The sequence below is a fragment of the Canis lupus genome, chromosome 10, assembly GCF_011100685.1.
Source record: "Canis lupus familiaris isolate Mischka breed German Shepherd chromosome 10, alternate assembly UU_Cfam_GSD_1.0, whole genome shotgun sequence".
In the NCBI taxonomy this organism is placed as follows: domain Eukaryota; kingdom Metazoa; phylum Chordata; class Mammalia; order Carnivora; family Canidae; genus Canis; species Canis lupus.
The window spans coordinates 47498989-47517963 of record NC_049231.1 but is presented as its reverse complement, the minus strand read 5'-3'; the positions used below and the strand labels follow the sequence as shown (position 1 = coordinate 47517963).

Genomic DNA, 18975 nt, shown 5'->3' with positions numbered 1-18975 from the left:
GGCTCAACCTCCAGCTAAGCCTCATCGAGAAGTTCACAGATGAGAATTAAGAACATGGAAAGAAAAAATCAAAATACACTCTTAGAATTAGTCCGTCCAGCCTCTGCAGTTTTTTTCTCCTTTTCTTTCTTGGGCCTCAGCAAGAGGCAAGCTGGAGACCTCAGACTAGAGATAACAGACTGGTCATAGGGTGCTCAATATAATGGGCAACTGAGTTCTATGTCAGGGAAAGTTAAGTTGAGAATGGAAAAAGTGACATTTTATTTATTTTTCTTAAAGATTTTATTTATTTATTCATGAGAGATACAGAGAGAGAGAGAGGCAGAGACACAGGGAGAAGCAGGCTCCATGCAGGGAGCCCAACATGGGACTTGATCCCAGGACTCCAGGATCACACCCTGGGCTGAAGGCGGCACTAAACTGCTGAGCCACCCGGGCTGCCCCGAAAAGTGACATTTTAAAATCTCCCTATTTTCTTCTTCTAGGGTCCTCAATCTTCATAAAATGAGTTCGTTTCAATTTTCTGAAAACTGGGTTTTTGTGTGTGTATGCATGCACATATGCACACATCTGCACACCAAGTCTCTAAGATTATGGGGCTCATCTCTCCCTGATGGGAATACAAAGAAAGGGAAACTTGGTAGAAAGATTAGTTTTTTGAAATTCACTAAAAGATTCCATTCCAGTGGTTTGCTGTGACAGATCTACTACATCAAGTCTAAACGCCTTTGCCTGGGGATGCAGCATGTGGCCATGGCACCGCTGTCCATGGTGCTGACACATCACTGTGTGCTAGGTAAACATGGCTGTTTCTCTTAACTCTGAAATAACAATAGTCAATTAAAGTCCTTGAGAGCACTTATGCCACAATGGCCATGGTTGTTTGTATTCTTTTCCTATCTGAAGAATAACTTTAATTTTTACTATGCTTTCCTGCAGAACAAAATTATCATTTACATATTCCAATGTATGCAGAAAATTTACCTACACTGAGTTCTATTATGTATTAGTCAATTACAAAATTTCCCCCTCTGAAAGCACATAATCTATCCCTTCTTCCCCATATCTCTCTGCTTACAACTCTACCTGGCTCTGATCATAATACCAGCACACCTCTCTGTCCTACTTTCAGCAACAGCAAGAGCAATTGCCTCTTCACCCATCACGTGCCGTTGCCACTCCCCTCTATATCTTAGCTCATTATGGATGGTTCCCAGACTGTAATTCCCCTCACCTGTTATAATTTTCTTTTCTGTTCATAAAAACCATACCTAGATTTCAAGACCCAGCTCCTACCCTGCCTCCTCCATGAAACCTTCCTGATAAACCAAGTACTTTTAGTTCTTCCTCTCCAAATTCATTCAGAATTTATTATTTGGCAAATGTGGCATTTCATCTTGAACCATAGAATATCTGGAAGGGAATCTCAACTTTAATTCTGTGCTGATGTAGTACAACGGACAGGGCATGTGTTTTAGTATCAGACCATTCACGATTTCAATTTTAGCTCCTCCATTCCCTAGCTTGAGTGAAGTACTTAGCCTTTTAGAGCCTCACTTCTCTAACTATGAGGAATCATCTTTACCCTACATAAAATTATACATGCAGTAAATTATTTGGTACCCAATAGGATCTTAATAAATAAGTTTTTGCTCTCTTCCTCTTTCCCACTGTAGCCTTCATACCACCTACCCCATGTTAAACACATGGTAAATGTATCTATACTGAAATGCATACGAAGTTTGGCTTATCTACCTAACTGTGCTATATGATCCACCAAAAACTGGCCATCTCTCATCAAGCACATTTTGGGCAGAGAGGTGTCCACAAAGCCTGAGAGTGTAACTTATAAGAGAGATCATTTGAAGAAGATGTTGAAATACTTGTCTCTTGAAATGGTTATTTTGATGGCTAATTTTATGTGTCAACTTGAGTGGGCTAAGGGGTGCTAAGATAGTTGGTAAAACACTTCTGGGTGTATCTGTGTGGGTGTTTCCCAAAGAGGTTAGCATTTCAATCAGTAGACTGAGTAAAGAAGATAGACTTCACCAATGTGGGCATCATTCAATCCACTGAGTGCTTGAATAGAACAAAAAGATAGAAGGGTGCATTTGCTCTCTACTTTAACTGGGATATCCACCTTCTCGTGCCCTTGGACATCAGAGTTCCTGGTTTTTAAGCCTTTGGACTTGAACCAGGACTTACACCATCAGCCCCCTGATTTTTGGGTCTTTGGACTGAGATTAGGATTGGCTTCCATGGTTCTCATGCTTTCAGATTTAGACTGAATTATACTATTAGTTTTCTGGGTTCTCCATCTTGCTTGACAATAGCTTGTAGGACTATCAGACCTCCGTTATCCCATAAGCCAATTCCTATATTAAATCTCCACTTACATATATCTGTATACATATCTCATTGGCTCTGTTTCTCTGAAGAACCCTGACTAATACGGTCATGTTCTCAAAGTTTGATGAATGAGTACAAATACAGTGAACCCATTCACAGACATGACAACTAGCAAAGAATATCAAGTGGATGTGGAACTCTAACTCCTGAACAACCTGTGCCCCAAACTCTTTAAAATTCAAAGTATAGTGTTGGAGAAATTTCCACTCTCTACAGCATGCCAAATTTTGACATTTTCCCCACTAACATTTTTTTATTTTCTATTATCAGAAAGGGCAGAATTTCTTCTGAAAAAGAGAAGAAAAAGAAGATACGCGGAATATCGGTTTTAAGTGTTATTTTTGTTCTTGAAAAGGCTTCTCATAGACTTTAAAAGAAAGCTTTTTCCCTTCAGAGATTTATTTTGATAGAATTATCTGAGCCTTGTCAGGGAGAAGAAAATTTTGTGAGCCTACCATACCAGTAAAATGCCAAATTATATGCTGTAAGTTTTTTGTTTTATTATCTCTGGGTCCAGTCAAAGAGAGAAAAGATTTTGAATCCAGAACTATTAGCATTTGGAAACAAAAGAGTCTTCACTGCAGCCGCTCCCCCAGGGCTTGTTTCCCCATCCCTGCGGGCTCCATCACTCAGGTGGGAAGATCCTGTACCTCCTTCTACTCCACCATGCATGTCTTTCCTCCAGAGCCAAGGAGTTTACAAACAGGATCATTTTCCTCAGCAACCTCTTTCCAAAGCTTAAAGCCAGCTCCAGGACATCAGCACACATACACTCACACACATCCTAAAAAATAACATTTTACTGAGGGCATGAAGTCCTCACTGGTCCATCCCAGCCACAAAGAAGTGCCATTATGCAATGCAAAGAGCTTAAAATTTAAAGTGAGTTCACATTCACACCTGAATGTGAATCCATTCTATTACTGTCCAGCTCTGCTACTTTGGGCAAATACTTAACCTCGCTGAGCCTCAGTTTCTTCTTTTGTAAAGAGACAATAATATCTATGTTGAGGGGTCATGGTTAAAAAATTAAATATGTAAAATACCAAACACACTGGCTTGCGTGTAGTAGGAGCTCAATCAATAATATACTGTTATTATAGACTGAAACCTGGAAATACAACATCAGAGAGACAAATTTTAAGTGTTGTAGACACCACAGGAAGGCTACTGGGATGGAAAGAAGGACCAAGAGGGAGCAAGATGGTAGGGCTGGAAAACAGCAGGGGCCACATCATATAGGATCTCATGTAATCACAGTAAGGACTGTGGATTTTGTTCTAAGGGTGATGGAAAAGCCATAAAGGGTTTTGACTAGGGAATAAAATAAAATAAAAAAAAGCCATAAAGGGTTTTGACTAGGGAATAAAATCTTTTTTTTAAGATTTTATTCATTTATTCATGAGAGACACACAGAGAGAGGCAGAGACACAAGCAGAGGGAGAAGCAGGCTCCACGCAGGAAGCCTGATGTGGGACTCGATCCTGGGACTCCAGGATCACGCCCTGAGCTGAAGGCAGACGCTCAACTGCTAAGCCACCCTAAAATGATTATATTTGTTTTTAAATATGACTTTGGCTGTTGTGCAGAAAACAGGCTGCAGGAGACTATTCTAATAGTTCAGGTGAGAGCTGATGGTGGAGGGAGGTGATGATGCAGGTGGTAAAAAGTGGTCTCAAGTGTAGTATGCCTTGATGGTGGAGTTGACAGGGCTCACTGATGGATTGCATACATGGAGAGAGGAGGGGGGAAAATGTGACTTTTAGGTTTTTCCTCGAAGGAATTAGAGAATGGAACAGCCATGAATGAGATAGAGAAGACTGTGGGAGAAAAAGTTGGGATCAGAGATTTCTATTAAATTTCTTTTTTTTTAAAGTAGGCTCCAAATCTGCATTGGGCTTAAACTCATAACCCTGAGATCAAGAAGAGAACTGAGATCAAGAGTCAGATACTTAACCAACTGAGCCGCTCAAGCACCCCTTCTATTAGATTCTATCCAAGTGGGAATTAGAGACTGGACCTTGGAGGAGACAGGAATTTGGATGTCATCATCACAAAAAAGGTATATAAAGCCATGAGACTAGAGGAGATTGCTAAGGCAAAGAGAGAAGGAATCTAAGGACTAAGGCCATGTTACTACAATGTTTAGAGGTTGGAAAAAGGGAGAAATCAGGTAAGACAGACTTAGGAGGACTATTCACCTCTGGATTTGGCAACACAAAATATTGATAAAATGTGATTTTGTGTTACCACAAAAGCCTGATTCAAGAGTGAATGGAAACCAGGGTGCCTGGCTGTCTCAATCAATACAGCATCCAACTCTTGATTTTTGGGGTCATAAGTTCTGGCCCCATGTTGGGTATAGAGATCACTTAAATAAATGAAACTTAAAAAAAAAAAAAAAAGAGTGAATAGAAACTGATGAGGTTGAGAAAAGACCAGTAGAGACAATTCTATCAGGAATTTTATTATAAAGATGGAAAAAAACAGGGAGTTGCTGAAAGGAGAAGTAGATCCTGGAGGGTTTTTTAAAAGATGGTAAATATATTAGAATGCATGCTGATGGGAATCATTTAGCAGACATGGGAACTTAATGGTGCAGGAGAAAGAAGGAAGAATTTCAGGAGTGAAGTCCTTGAGAAGGCAAGAGGAGATGAGATCTGAATATAAGTGGGAGGATTGACCTTAGACACAACAGATCATAAGAGGTAAGAAGGCCAAGTTTGTGGGCACAGATGCAAGAATCTGGTAGAATAATTGTCTTGCATATTCCAGAACAGAGCCTGGGCCAGGGAACATTACTGGATCCTGTAATGGAAAGGATGGCATTCTATTATACCAAGAGATTTCACAGCACAATACAGGGAAAGTTAATTTTTTTTTCTCCTGGTTCCCTCCCATCAACCCCTCCTGCCATCTCTGAGGCTTTTCTAACCAGACTCCAGCATGGACACTGCATGTTAATGAGACAATACTTGGTCCAATCCCAGGCACTTGTTTCTGAATAATTAATCTGGCACTTTACCAGCATCTATGAGCTTTGGTTTTTCTGATGATTAAATAAAGGGCCAAGGCTCTTAACAACCATCAACTAGCTCTTTGGTATGGTTTGGCTCCATGTCATATTAACACACTGGGAAGTCTGGACCGATCTGATGAAAGGAGAGCACCCTCCCCCTTTTGGCTCTCCACCAAACCATAGCTCAGGCAGCAGGGGTTCAGCTTAGTCACTCCAGGGAGATGAAGAAGGATAGGATGTCCTGAGAATTCTGACCCCTCACACCCATTTCAAGCATCACCTGGGAGCCTCTGGCTTTTCCTGAGTCCCTTCCAACCATTCAAGTGCCTTGTTTTGTTTGCTTTCTGGCAATTCTCACGTCTTCCTTCTCTCCATCCTATAGTCTTATGTTTCTCTTGAATGTAAATGTGAACAACATCAGCTTAAGTTCCCCAGACTGCATGACCTGAGCCCTAAATTCAAAAGAAAGTCTCCTCCCTATTGAGAGGTACTAAACAAACACAAAAACAAAACAATAATAGGTTTCTCTTGGCTCACGTCTGAAAATGCCAAGCAGAAGCCCTACCTTTCAGACAAGCTTTGAGACTTAAAGATGACTGAAAGGAAGAAGAGAATAAGGATTGGTTGGCAATGGGTTTTTGTGAAGTCCTGCTGGCGCTGCAGAGCTTTCTGAATTCACAAGGGGCATCAGAGGCACTGAGATGGCAGAGATTGTTGTGGCAGAAGCAACTGGAAAATGTCCTGAGACTGAAACACAGACAGATTAACATCACCCCGGTGGACACTAATGACTTGCACTTTGAAACGCCAGAGGCTCATACTGCCAGTTAAGACAAGGGAAAAAACACATTTCTAGTCTCCAAAGACCTTAGATCTTTCCAAACTCTGCAGGCAAATGCAGCCATCACGAATTTCTGCAGCTGGGCAGCCCCTTCACGCCGCTAGGGGAATCATTGCCAGAGTTGCTATGGGCAGTGTAGTCAGTAAAGCTGAATAAAACAATCACTGAAAACCTCCCAGAGGTTAAGTTAGTAATGATTCAATTTATAATTCAATGTATTCAAGCCTACAGCATTTCCAAATACCAAGCTTATTTCAGTGGTACTAGGTAAACCACTCTTTCCCTTTGAACATTCACAAGCTCAACAAATGGGTTTCTAAATGATGATTTATCATCAACAGATAATTAGAATGTCTTTTCAATCACTGGCATCTGGATAAAGTAATTTTGTCCCAGCATGGGCATTTCTAGGAAGCGAACAAAAGTCAAAGAGGAAAGAGCTTGCTGGAAGCATGCTCAAAAGGAAAAATTTTCAAGAACTGCTGTCAGCTGCAGGAAGGGAGTGTTCCCATATCAATTTGATTAGCAAAAGAAATGTGGGCTTTGAGTGGTGAAGATCAACAAAAGGATATCTGATGTGACCGAAGGAAGAGAGTGTCTGGTAAACATCTAAAACTGCAAAAGGGCAGGAACTGGTAAAATGTAATATCATCAAGAATTCAGTGCTAAATGCATCTAAAATTCACAAGTAAGTAGGTTTCTAAAGTCAGTTTACCACTTCTGAATCTGGTCAGCAAAAAATGGTGCATCATACCAGGTGCTACAGACAAGGGGAGAGATAAAACTGGACCTGAGTTCTTAGTCAATTCTTTTTTTTTTTTTTTTTTTTAAGTAGGTTCCATGATCAACATGGAGCTTGAACTCACAACCCTATGATCAAGAGTTGCATGCTTTACCAACTGAGCCAGCCAAGTGCCCCACTTAGACAACTTCTGATATGGTTGAGAAGGCTACTGTAACAGGATGGAAGAGGGGATAGAATTTGATGCCAAATTGTGTTACACTGATTTTAAGTTGAGTATAAGAAGTTCAGAAATGAGAGAAACTAGTGTTGGATGGGGTGTAATCCAAACATTTCTCCCCCTAGACTGCCTGCAATTGTCAACATTACTGCTCTGTCATTATTGCCATAAAGGACATTATTTTAAAGCAGTATAGGGTAGTAGTTAAATAACTGGCTTTGGAACCAGCCTGCCTGTGTTCCAAACCTGGTTCAACTACTGACTAGGCTGTGGGATCTTAGACAATTTAGCCTTTCTGTGCCTCTGTTTCCTCATTTTATTTTATTTTATTTATTTTATTTTATTAAAGGTTTTATTTATTTATTCATGAGAATACACAGAGAAGAGAGAGAGAGAGAGGCAGAGACACAGGCAGAGGGAGAAGCAGGCTCCATGCAGGGTGCCTGACGTGGGACTCCATCCCAGGTCTCCAGGATCATGCCCTGGGCTGAAGGCGGCGCTAAACCGCTGAGCCACCCGGGCTGCCCTGTTTCCTCATTTTAAAAATGTAGTTGATAACAGAATGCACATGATAGAACCATTATGAATGTTCAATGAGTTAACTGATGTACTTCATTCAATATATTTATAGTTTGCGGCGCATCAGAATTACCTGAGAAGTTTATATAAAATATGTATGTCATGGGATCTGTAGAAGTTGAAGAGACTACGCCTCCTAGAACACCCAATTATATTTGGGGAGATAGTGGCAGCATGTAGTTTAGAATTTAATTGAAGCTTTCTTTGAAAGTCTTCTTTCCAAGCCACTTGGTCAGTAGGCCATTCCACTTCTGCTCTGGGGTATTTCTCCTCAACCTCTTGCACTATTTGGCTATGGAATATTTTTGGTGTGTTAGTTTCAACTTGGAGTTTATCTGATTAAAAAAAAATTCAGTCATCCTTGATTTGCTCCACTTTTATTGAAACTTTGGAGGATAGCTGGGTCATATTTTACTCTTTTGGCATTTTCAGTGCATTGGTTTTTAAAAAATATATAATGAATTTATAATCAACAAAATGATAAAAGAAATGATAAGAACACAAAGAATGAATTAAAACTTTTAAATAATAATAAAAAAGAATAAACATTAATGTTTAGAGGAAGCATGCTACTAAAGAATTAGTGATTCTATCCAAACTCAATATTAAGGAGGACCTTTTATTAGTACAACAGCAAAAACCCCTCAAATTAGCTTTGTACAACTTATTTGTTGGCTCAAATAACTGGGAAGTCAGGAGTAAATTTGTCTTAAAGCACAACTGGATATAGAAACATCAATGAGGGGCACCTGGGTGGCTCAGTTGGTTAAGCATCTGCCTTCAGCTCAGGTCATGATCCTGGGGACCTGGGATCGAGCTCCACATCAGGTTCCTTGCTCAGTGGGGAATCTGCTTCTCCCTCTGCGTCTTCTCCAGCTTGTGCATGCTCTCACTCTGTGTCAAATAAATAAATTAAAAAAAAAAAAAAGAAACATCAATGACTTCATCAGCCTCTCTCCAGTCATTGGCTCTGCTTCTCTACACATTCTCATTCTTTACCAGGGAGAGTGGATCCCAGCAATTACTGATTCACATTTTCATGGCTGGTGACTCTGGGATTACATAACTCTCCTACTAGCTATAGTTGGTAGAATTCAACAAATTATGCCAATTGCCTTAGTTTGGGTCCCCAAAATAATCAATCACTCCAGCCAAAAGGATGGGATTTTCTCAGAAGCTAGTCCTGGGTCAGGTGCTGATCCCAGTGACCTGAAGTAGGGGCTGGTATCAGAAATCAAAAGTATGTATGTTTGGGAAACACTGTAGAAAAACCCAAAACAAAATGTTGACTAAAAAAAATCCTTCTAACATACAGTGATAAACACCTTTCTTCCCATATATAATTCATTTTTTAAAAATATTTATTTATTTATTTTAGAGAGAGCATGCAGGCAGAGGGAGAGAGCCTTAAGCAGACTCTGCATTCAGTGGATCCTGACACGGGGCTCTATCTTACCACCCTGAGATCACAACCTGGGCAGAAACCAAGAATCAGATGCCTAACCAACTGTACCATCCAGGCACCTCCCCCTATATAATTCAAAAAATGTGCTTTAATATAACATAATTCAACTGTCCCACCCTTGACTGAAAATATACTGCTCATTCTTCAGTGGGAGACAATGTAAAGACACATATCGTTTCTATATCCTGCCTTGTGTACCATATTTCCAGGCTATTTGCATTCCTCCCAAACAGGCCTGGAAAGCAAGATGGGCAGCCAAGAACAAGAGAGGTATTGGTGTCTTTGTGACTTAATGCAATGGAAAATACATATATTCTTTACTGAGCTTAAGTAAATGCTATTAATTTCCCTCTCCAAATTAAACTGAAATTATTGGAAAGCAAGTGGCATAACAGTGTTCAACTTTTAAAAAAACTTTTATTTAAGTAATCTTTTCACCCAACATGGAGCTTGAACTCAGGACCCCACCAAGATCAAGAGTTGCCCCACCTTCTGAGTGAGCCAGCCAGGCACCCCAAAGGTGTCCAGCTTTTATTTATTTATTTATTTTTAATATTTTAAGATTTTATTTATTTACTCGTGAGAGACACAGAGAGAGAGAGGCAGAGACACAGGTAGAGGGAGAAGCAGGCTCCATGTCAGAAGAAGCCTGACATGGGACTTGATCCCAGGTACCCAGGATCATACCCCGGGCCAAAGGTGGCGTTAAACGGCTAAGCCACCAGGGCTGCCCGGTGTCCAGCTTTTAAAATGTAAATTCTTTTCTTTTTTTTTTTTTTTCCCATTCCCCCCACCCACCCTCTCCTTATTTTCAATCCTTAGAGAGACACAAGCCAAAACAAAAATTCCACATTATCTATTGCTCTAAGAAAATTAAATACATTTTCTAGTTCCTTAAAAACAATACAAACAAAAAACTCCAATGAACCAGGAAATTTAAAAGACGCATGCCACGTTTTAGCAAGTAGCAATGACTGTTAATAAAGACTTCCTAAAATTTATGCTTGGCTGTTGCAAGGATTATAACTGGTTTCTGTCTTGAAGGGACTCAGTTTATAGTACACTGAAATGCCAATTATGTTTGACTACTTTTCTGTATTGATTTATCCAGACACTATCTGCCCTGTGGGAAACACATAAACTTTCAGCCTTCACACATGGCAACACTGAGAAAATACCAGCAACAACCCCTAGTTGCCACTGCTAGTTACTTTCTTATAGTGAGTGACCCTGCATCTGTCTTCCTGGTTTGTGTGCTTATGAAAAAATTATTGTTTGACAGAAGTGTTGCTGAAGGGTGTAACAATGACAAATTGGACCTCCACTTATAATGAGAATCTGGGGGCTGTGTGCAAATAAAGGTCTGAGCAGAATATATTTTGAATAATTGAGAATTACACACATGAATAAATTTGGATATGAAAAACAGTCACAAAAAAAAAAAAAAGAAAAAGAAAAAACAGTCACAGATGGAAGAAGTCCTAGATTCATCAGACAAGGGCCTTAAGAAAAAAACACAAACATAGCTAAACATTAAATCTACTGCTTAAAATATGTGAAAGCTTTTAAGCAAAATAGGCTTTTAAACTCAAGGCAATCACTTGAGTTCTTTGTTCCCACTATTTTGAATGTATTTTTTTTTTTAATGTATTTGTGTGAAAACTGGAGAAGACTCCAAAAAGGTCAACAAACAATTATGAATGATCAGTACTATTTTCTGATTCTTTGTGATCCATCATAAGTTGTTATGAGGCCAAGAAAGAAAAAAAAAAACCAGTTAATTAATCAAAGTAAAATGAGATTAATGTCCACTGCCTTGTAAATTTTCCATTTAGGTTGTTGAGTACCATATTTTCAGCTCAAATTTTGAAGATAAATATTTCCTTAAAAAATAAACAAACATGGGATCCCTGGGTGGCGCAGCGGTTTGGCGCCTGCCTTTGGCCCAGGGCGCGATCCCGGAGACCCGGGATCGAATCCCACATCGGGCTCCCGGTGCATGGAGCCTGCTTCTCCCTCTGCCTGTGTCTCTGCCTCTCTCTCTCTCTCTATCTCTGTGACTATCATAAGCAAATAAAAATTTATTTATTTATTTTTTAAAGATTTATTTATTTATTCATTCAGAGAGAGCGAAGAGAGAGGCAGAGACAGGCAGAGGGAGAAGCAGGCTTCATGCAGGAAGCCTGATGTGGGACTCGATCCCGGGTCTCCAGGATCACACCCTGGGCTGCAGGCAGCGCTAAACCGCTGCGCCACCGGGGCTGCCCTAAATAAAAATTAAAAAAAAAAAATAAACAAACAAAAAACACCACCACAGCCACTCTGGAAAATAGTATGTAGGTTAAAAATAGAGCTACTATACTACTCAACAATTGCACTACTAGCTATTTATCCAAAGGATACAAACAGTGATCTGAAAGGGCACATGCACCCCAATGTTTATAGCAGCAATATCCACAATAGCCAAAATATGGAAAGAACCCAGATGTCCACCAAAAGATGAATGGATAAAGAAGATGTGACATATAAACAATGGACTATTACTCAGTCACCAAAAAGAATGAAATCTTGCCATTTTGCAGTGATGTGGATGGAACTAGAGGGTATTATGCTAAGCAAAGTAAGCCAGTCAGGGATCCCTGGGTGGCGCAGTGGTTTAGCGCCTGCCTTTGGCCCAGGGCGCGATCCTGGAGACCCGGGATCGAATCCCATGTCGGGCTCCCGGTGCATGGAGCCTGCTTCTCCCTCTGCCTGTGTCTCTGCCTCTCTCTCTCTCTCTCTTTCTCTCTCTCTGTGACTATCATAAAATAAATAAAAATTAAAAAAAAAAAAAAAACAAAGTAAGCCAGTCAGAGAAAGACGAATACTGTATGATTTCACTCATATGTGGAATTTAAGAAACAAAACAGATGAACATAGGGGAAGAGAAGGAAAAATAAAATAAGATGAAAATTGAGAGGGAGGCAAACCATAAGAGTCACTAAACTCTAGGAAACAAACTGAGGGTTGCTGGAGGGGAGATGGGTGGGGAATGGCATAACTGGGGGGTGGGCATTAAGGAAGGCACGTGATGTAATGAGCACTGGGTGTTATATACAACTGATGAATCACTAAATTCTACCTTTGAAACTAATTTAAAAAATAAGCTTTAAAAAACACCTCATCACTTTGGTCTTTTTTTTTTTTTTTTTTTTTAACTACCACTTTGGTCTTAAATGAAAATCTTTGTCTTAGATTGTAATGGTTACAATCTCCAATATTTCAAGATTATATGTAAGATTATTTAAAAAATGATTTTGCAACAACATCAAGTTTTGATGCTTGAACAACTATTTGCTGAAGAAGTCAATCAACTGTGTTGCTTCTAGCTGCTCTAGCTCTCACAGGTACATTTCCTGCTGGGTGTTGTTTACTTTGCATTTACAATGATGTGATTGAGTACAGTGTTTTTCAAACATCTAGTCATGCTATACTAATGAGTATAGTGAAATCAAACTACAATCAGCATTTAAGATTTTTCTTTATGAACATTCACATACCTACAAAAGTAGAGAGAATAGTAAAATTACCCACATTCAATGATTATCAAGATACTGTCACGTATTTTCTTACATAACCACACAACCCATTGTCACACCTCAAAAAGTTAGCAATAATTCCTGGTATTGTGCAATACGGCTCAGGTGTCTAAAAAATGTTTTCTTGTAACTAGTTTTTTTGAATTAGAATCAATAATTCTAAAATTAGAATTTTATTTATTTTTTAAAGATTCTTTTTTTAAAAATTAATTTTATTTATTTGTCAGCGAGAGAGGGAGCATGCACAAGTAGGAAGAGCAGCAGGCAGAGGGAGAAAAAGGCTTCCCGTTGAGCAAAGAGCCTGATGCTCCAGGGCCTTGGGATTATGACCTGAGCCGAAGGCCGACACTTAACTGTCTGAACCACCCAGGTATCCCTATTTTTTAAAGATTCTACCTATTTATCTGAGAAAGAGAGAGATAGAGAGCACATACAAGAAAGAGCATGAGCAGGGGGAGGAGTATAGGGAGGAGAAGCAGGTTCCCTGCTGCGCAGGGAGCCCCACACATGGATTAATCCCAGGACCAGGGGGGAATCATGACCTGAGCTGAAGGCAGATGTTCAACCAACTGAGTCACCCAGGAGCCCCAGGTTCAATCAGCATTTAAAGAAAAAAGTGAAATAGATTAGTGAATATCCAAGGCCAGCACATGTAGTAAGGCTCATTATTGTTTTATAACATTTCTTTTTATGTGTGTATTTGTGTCATTTATAAAATGTATTTTTTTTTAATAAAATGTATTTTCTTGCTAGTCATAGTCACAAAAGTGTGAAAGCCACTGGTTTAGTGATCTTCCCTACTCCATAGGCTCTGGGAAGATTTCAGTGTCTAAAAACACATTCTGCAGTTTAAGGAAGGATATATATACAGGAAGGAGAGCTCTGTATCTTTGCTTCTGCCGTTCCCTCTGCTTAGAACTCCCCTCACTAACCTACTATTTCATGTTTTCCCCAGCTTCCAAGGGCTGAAGTGTCATGGAATCTTTTTCTCTTCTCCTGCCTAGCTGTCACTTGGTTTGCCTCTTCTTTGTGCACTCATCACACTGCCTTTGGTAATGCTTATATGGATACAATATATGTTTTACACTATTGTATAAATTAAGTTCATTAAGTATATCACGTATAACTTCTTTGCCCTGAGATGTAACTTGCTGCGTGCTTTAATTATGTTAAGCACTTAACTGAATAAACTGACTTAGGAGTTTGAGACACTAACTATACGTTATTAGGTGGGGTCAAAAAATCAGACTCTAAGGAGAGACCGAAGAACCAAAATTCATGAAGTTTAGACTAGATCATAAAAAACAGCAACAATAATTTTTCAGAACTTCCTATGCTCCTGGTACTGTAGGAACTTCACTTATTTTACCTACTACTTCCAAAAAATCCTGGAAAGAAGGTTATCACTAGCATTACACATAAGGAAACCAAGCAGTTAAGTACTTTTGCAAAGCCTAGCATCTAAGCTCTCTTTCCTTATAAGATTCTGTTCAGAGGCTATTTCATTCACTGAGATAGGGACTCCCAATTTTTAAATGAACATTTGAATTCACTTCATAGTTCAGAATAAACTAAGGGAGAACCAAGGATAATCAACCTGGCCTTCTCTTCCACTTTGTCACAGCCCCTGCAGTCTACTTCTGCAGTCTAAGGAAATTGGCGAAGGATTTGGAAAGTCTGAACTGAAAAACAAGCAAACACCACTCTTTCCCTCTTATACACATGCACAAAATGCACAGACACACATATGTGTGCATGTACCTTGCATGTGTTAACTATTCATCCTTCAGACCACAGCCTAATAATCCTTTCCCTGGGAATCTTTCTGACCCCGGGGTAGATATACTCTCATGGAAACATGTCCCTTTCCCTCAGAACCCGTTTCAGGGCAGCCCCTGTGGCACAGCGGTTTAGCGTCGCCTGCAGCCCGGGGTGGGATCCTGGAGACCTGGGATCGAGTCCCATGGAGCTCCTTGCATGGAACCTGCTTCTCCCTCTGCCTGTGTTTCTGCCTCTCTCTCTTTCTCTGAATAAATAAATCTTAAAAAAAAAAAAAAAAAAAAAACCTGTTTCACTGTGTAACTTAGTGTGATTATTTGTTTAATATTTGCCTTGTCCTCTGGGGTACAAGCTCTGTAACTATAAGGACCTGTTTTTGCTCATCACTGTTTTTCAAGCACTTAATTTGCCACTTGGAAGATTTTAGGTGTTCCATAGTGAATGCGTTCATGAGTGAATAAATGAATAAGTGCCTGGACAAATTTCATCAGTAGTTGTTTCATACTTTAAGAGGAAGCCTGATACAGCAACACTGAGAATGTTGTTTAGGGATGAAGGGTTTCAGGACTAGAAACAATTAGGAGAACATCCATTCATTCTCACCTACCTCTACCAGCCTTGTTGCAGCTGTAATCATATACCTTGTTTTTCCTTCTGTGACAATGGCTGGATGGTCTAGATTCTTACCTAAAGTCAACCGATTCACTTTGTACTGGATCCTATTTCCTCTTGCTCCTCAATGTACTCATTCTCTCTCATGCTATCAAATTTTTACTCCCTACTACAACCCTATTCAACAGAGTTTTCTACGATGGAAATATTCTCTGTCCATGCTGTTCAATACAGTAGCTACTAGCCACTTGTAGCTACTAAGTACTTGAAATTGGTTAATCATGGAGGGACTACATTTTTAAAAGTTTATTTTAAACTAGTTACCTACAGATGACTTCCATCAGATTCAACATGCAATTATTTCTTCCTTCTCAAAAAATAACCTCCCTTGACTTCACACTTCTAGATACCATCCCTTTCTCTGCTTCTCCTTCACAGTATATTCTATAAAATGTTTGTCTACACTCCCTGTACACACTTTTCCTTCCTTCATGTACTCCTAAACTTACTTCAGTCTATCTTTTGACTCAACATATCACCATAATGTTGCTCAGCATCACCAGGGACCTCTGTGTTGCCAAAACCTATGGTCAGTGTTGAGTGCTCATTTTACCAGAATGAACAGCAGCATTTTACAGTTCATAACTCCCTTCTTGAAAGATTTGCTTCTCTGTTATTTGGGATCTCACCTTTCTCTCTCTCTCTCTCTTTTTAAGATTTTACTTATTTATTCATGACAAACACAGAGAGAGAGGCAGAGGGAGAAGCAGGCCCCATGCAGGGAGCCTGATGTAGGACTCAATCCCAGGACTCCAGGACCATGCCCTGGGCGGAAGGCAGGCGCTAAACTGCTGAGCCATCCAGGGACACCCCCCCACCCCCCTCAATTCTCCTCTTATCTCTCTGGCTATTCTTTCTCAGCTTCCAGTGCTGGATTTTCACCTTTGCATCCTCTAAATACTGAAATGTCACAAGCCTTAGTTCTTAAACCTCATCTTTTGTCTTTATTTTCTTCCTTGGTGCTTTCATCCATTTCCAAGGCTTCAAATATCAGGTATAGGCTGCAGACGCCCACGTGTATTTCTTGCTCTGAACTCCAAACTTGCATGTTCTAGAACAAATCCCTCACTGAAACCTGACATTTGTATGTGTAGCATGGACTCAAGCTTCAGATTCTATAAGATCATTTCTGATTCACCTTTAAATCTGTTCTTCCCTCAATATTCCCCATTTTATTTTTAAGATATTATTTATTTATTTGAGAGAGAGAGCGAGAGAGCATGCATGAGTTGTGGAGGCCGAGAAAAAATTAAGGCCATCCCACCTAAAGTTTAGCATTAGCACAAGTACAGCCATCTTAGGCCCCTGTGAATAAGAGCTGAACTTTATGGGAAAAACTGCAGAATGTCCTCAAAGTCCTCGGCAGGTAATCCCATATCAGAAAGACAACAGAGCCCACGCCCATGGTAGAAAGTCTCCTATTAGAATGAGAACAGAGCTCAATGCCCTTGAAAGCCCCACATCAGAATGTAAACAGGACTTGGAGAAATTCTTCCATCCCTTCTGAAAATCCCCTAGACCAGCCTATAAAAAACCCAGCTGTAACCCACTTCGAGGTCCAAGTCCCTGCTCCACTGTGTCGGGTATACTTGGACCCAAGCTCGAGCTTGCTAATAAACCCTCGTGCGCTTGCATGGGTGTCGGCTCCTTGGTGGTTTCTCGGATTTGCAATCTTGGGCACAACAGAGTGGGAGGAGGGTCAGAGGGAGAGGGAGAAGCAGACTCCCATTGGAGCAGGGGGCCTGATACGGGGTTTGATCCCAGGACGGAATCATGAGCTGAGACAGAGACTTAACCCACCCAGGTGCCCCAATCTTCTGCATTTTAATCAGAGCCACCTCCATCTTTCTAAACACTCAGGCCCCAAATTTTGGAAATGTTCTTGACTCGTTTGCCACCGCCAGACTATCAGCAATTTCTACTTTGTCTTACTATTTAAATAATGCGAGAACCTGACCCTTTTCCATTATCTTACCTAGATCAAGTCACTATCACTGCTAGCCTAGATTATTACAAGAGCCTCCTGACTGGTTTCTCTACTTGTATTTACTTTTATTCCCCTAAAATAACCTATCCAAACAGCAGCCAATGATCCCTTAAAAATGTAAATAGATTCCTATCACTGCAAAGCACCAAGCTTTCCAATGGTTTTCCATCTCTTTCTGAATAAAAATCAAGGTCCTTACAGGAGCCTATTAACATCCTGCATAATCTGGGCCCCAGCTATCTCAGACCTCCAGGCTGCTCTTCCCTCTCCTCCCTAACTTCCTCTTTCCTCTAATCCACATGGTCCTCCTTGTTGTTCTTTGAAAGGGCTGAACTTGCCACCTTCAATCTCTTTATCCTGATTTATTTTACAGGACAGTTCTTAATTATCTTCCCAAACTAAACTTTGGAGCCCTTAATCAGAGTCCAGACTTGACCTATTTTGCTCTCTACTGGATTCCCATCTCAAACAGTGCCTGGCACTGAATAGGTATTCAATAAATCAGTGTTGAGTAGGCGAATTAACAAATTATACTACTAATGCCTAGTAGTATAACCCAGCATGATTAACCATTTAACCTTTTTCGGATCTCACTTTCCTCATCTCTCAAAGGAGAGATAAAACTAAGTAACCTCGGGCAGCCCGGGTGGCTCAGCGGTTTGGCGCTGCCTTCAGCCCAGGGCATGACCCTGGAGACCCGGGATCGAGTCCCACGTCGGGCTCCCTGCATGGAGCCTGCTTCTCCCTCTGCCTGTGTCTCTGCCTCTCTCTCTCTCTCTTATTAATAAATAATCTTAACCTCAAATATTTAATGCACTACTGTGCCTGGCACTGGGGAGGTGCTTCAGATCCAAGAAAAGGTCACAGTCCCTGCTGTCAAGGATCTAGATGTTGAGTGGGGTGAAGAGCTACACGGGGAATTACCATGGAGGGCTTCCAGAGTAAACTTGAGTGTTCTCACCTGGTGATGGGCAGGATGCAGCTAGGGGAAGAGGGGGCAGGAGCCTGTTCCCGGCTTCCCACGTGTGCACAGCGAACCCTTTCAGGTTGTGGAGGTTTACAAGGGCCTCCCGGGTTTACGCTCAGATTTGGCTCCAGACTTAATCCTATCATTATCTTACCTCCGATGCTGGTGCATTTACGGAACGAAGAAGCGGGGTGGGAGTTGGGGAAGATCATGAAATCAGTTCCAGCTTTAAAACTGCACCACCTTGGTTAGCATCCACCTGTCCTAAGGCGAGGAACTACTTGTGCACTTAGGCTTGGACCTACGTATGCTTTTACACTGTTTTTAAGCCCCAGGAACACAAATCACACCGTCTTTAACTCTGGAGGCCCCTAGCACAGTACAAAGGTCCTCAACGTTTTTCAGTCCCACGCTTCTCGGAGCCTTCCAGCCCGGACGTCCCCCTCGGCGCGGAGCCCAGACCGCGGGACGTCTGCGACAGCATCCGCGCAGGCCCGCGAATTGTCCCACACCCTGGGACCGTCATAGTCGGCTCTTCTCGAGAGTTCCCGGGCGTCCTTGCTAGTTGGCCCCCCGCAAGCCCCTGCGCCAACCTGGGCGGAGTCGACCCCTTGTGACTCTACCAACTGAAGAGTGCAGGGGTGGAGGCACTGAGCACGCCGAGAGGAAGACGACAAAACGGAAAGAGAACCGCCCTCAAATAACCGGTCAACTTAC

At 41.0% G+C, this 18975-nt stretch overlaps 1 long non-coding RNA gene across 1 annotated transcript; it reads right to left on the bottom strand.

Moving 5' to 3' along the window:
* Positions 1-8171: 8171 nt before the first annotated feature.
* On the bottom strand, positions 8172-18881 carry LOC111097724. Its single transcript, XR_005365818.1, has 2 exons — positions 18413-18881; positions 8172-8704 (listed from the first exon to the last, which is right to left on the bottom strand). It is a non-coding gene; the product is annotated as an uncharacterized LOC111097724 (long non-coding RNA).
* Positions 18882-18975: the final 94 nt, after the last annotated feature.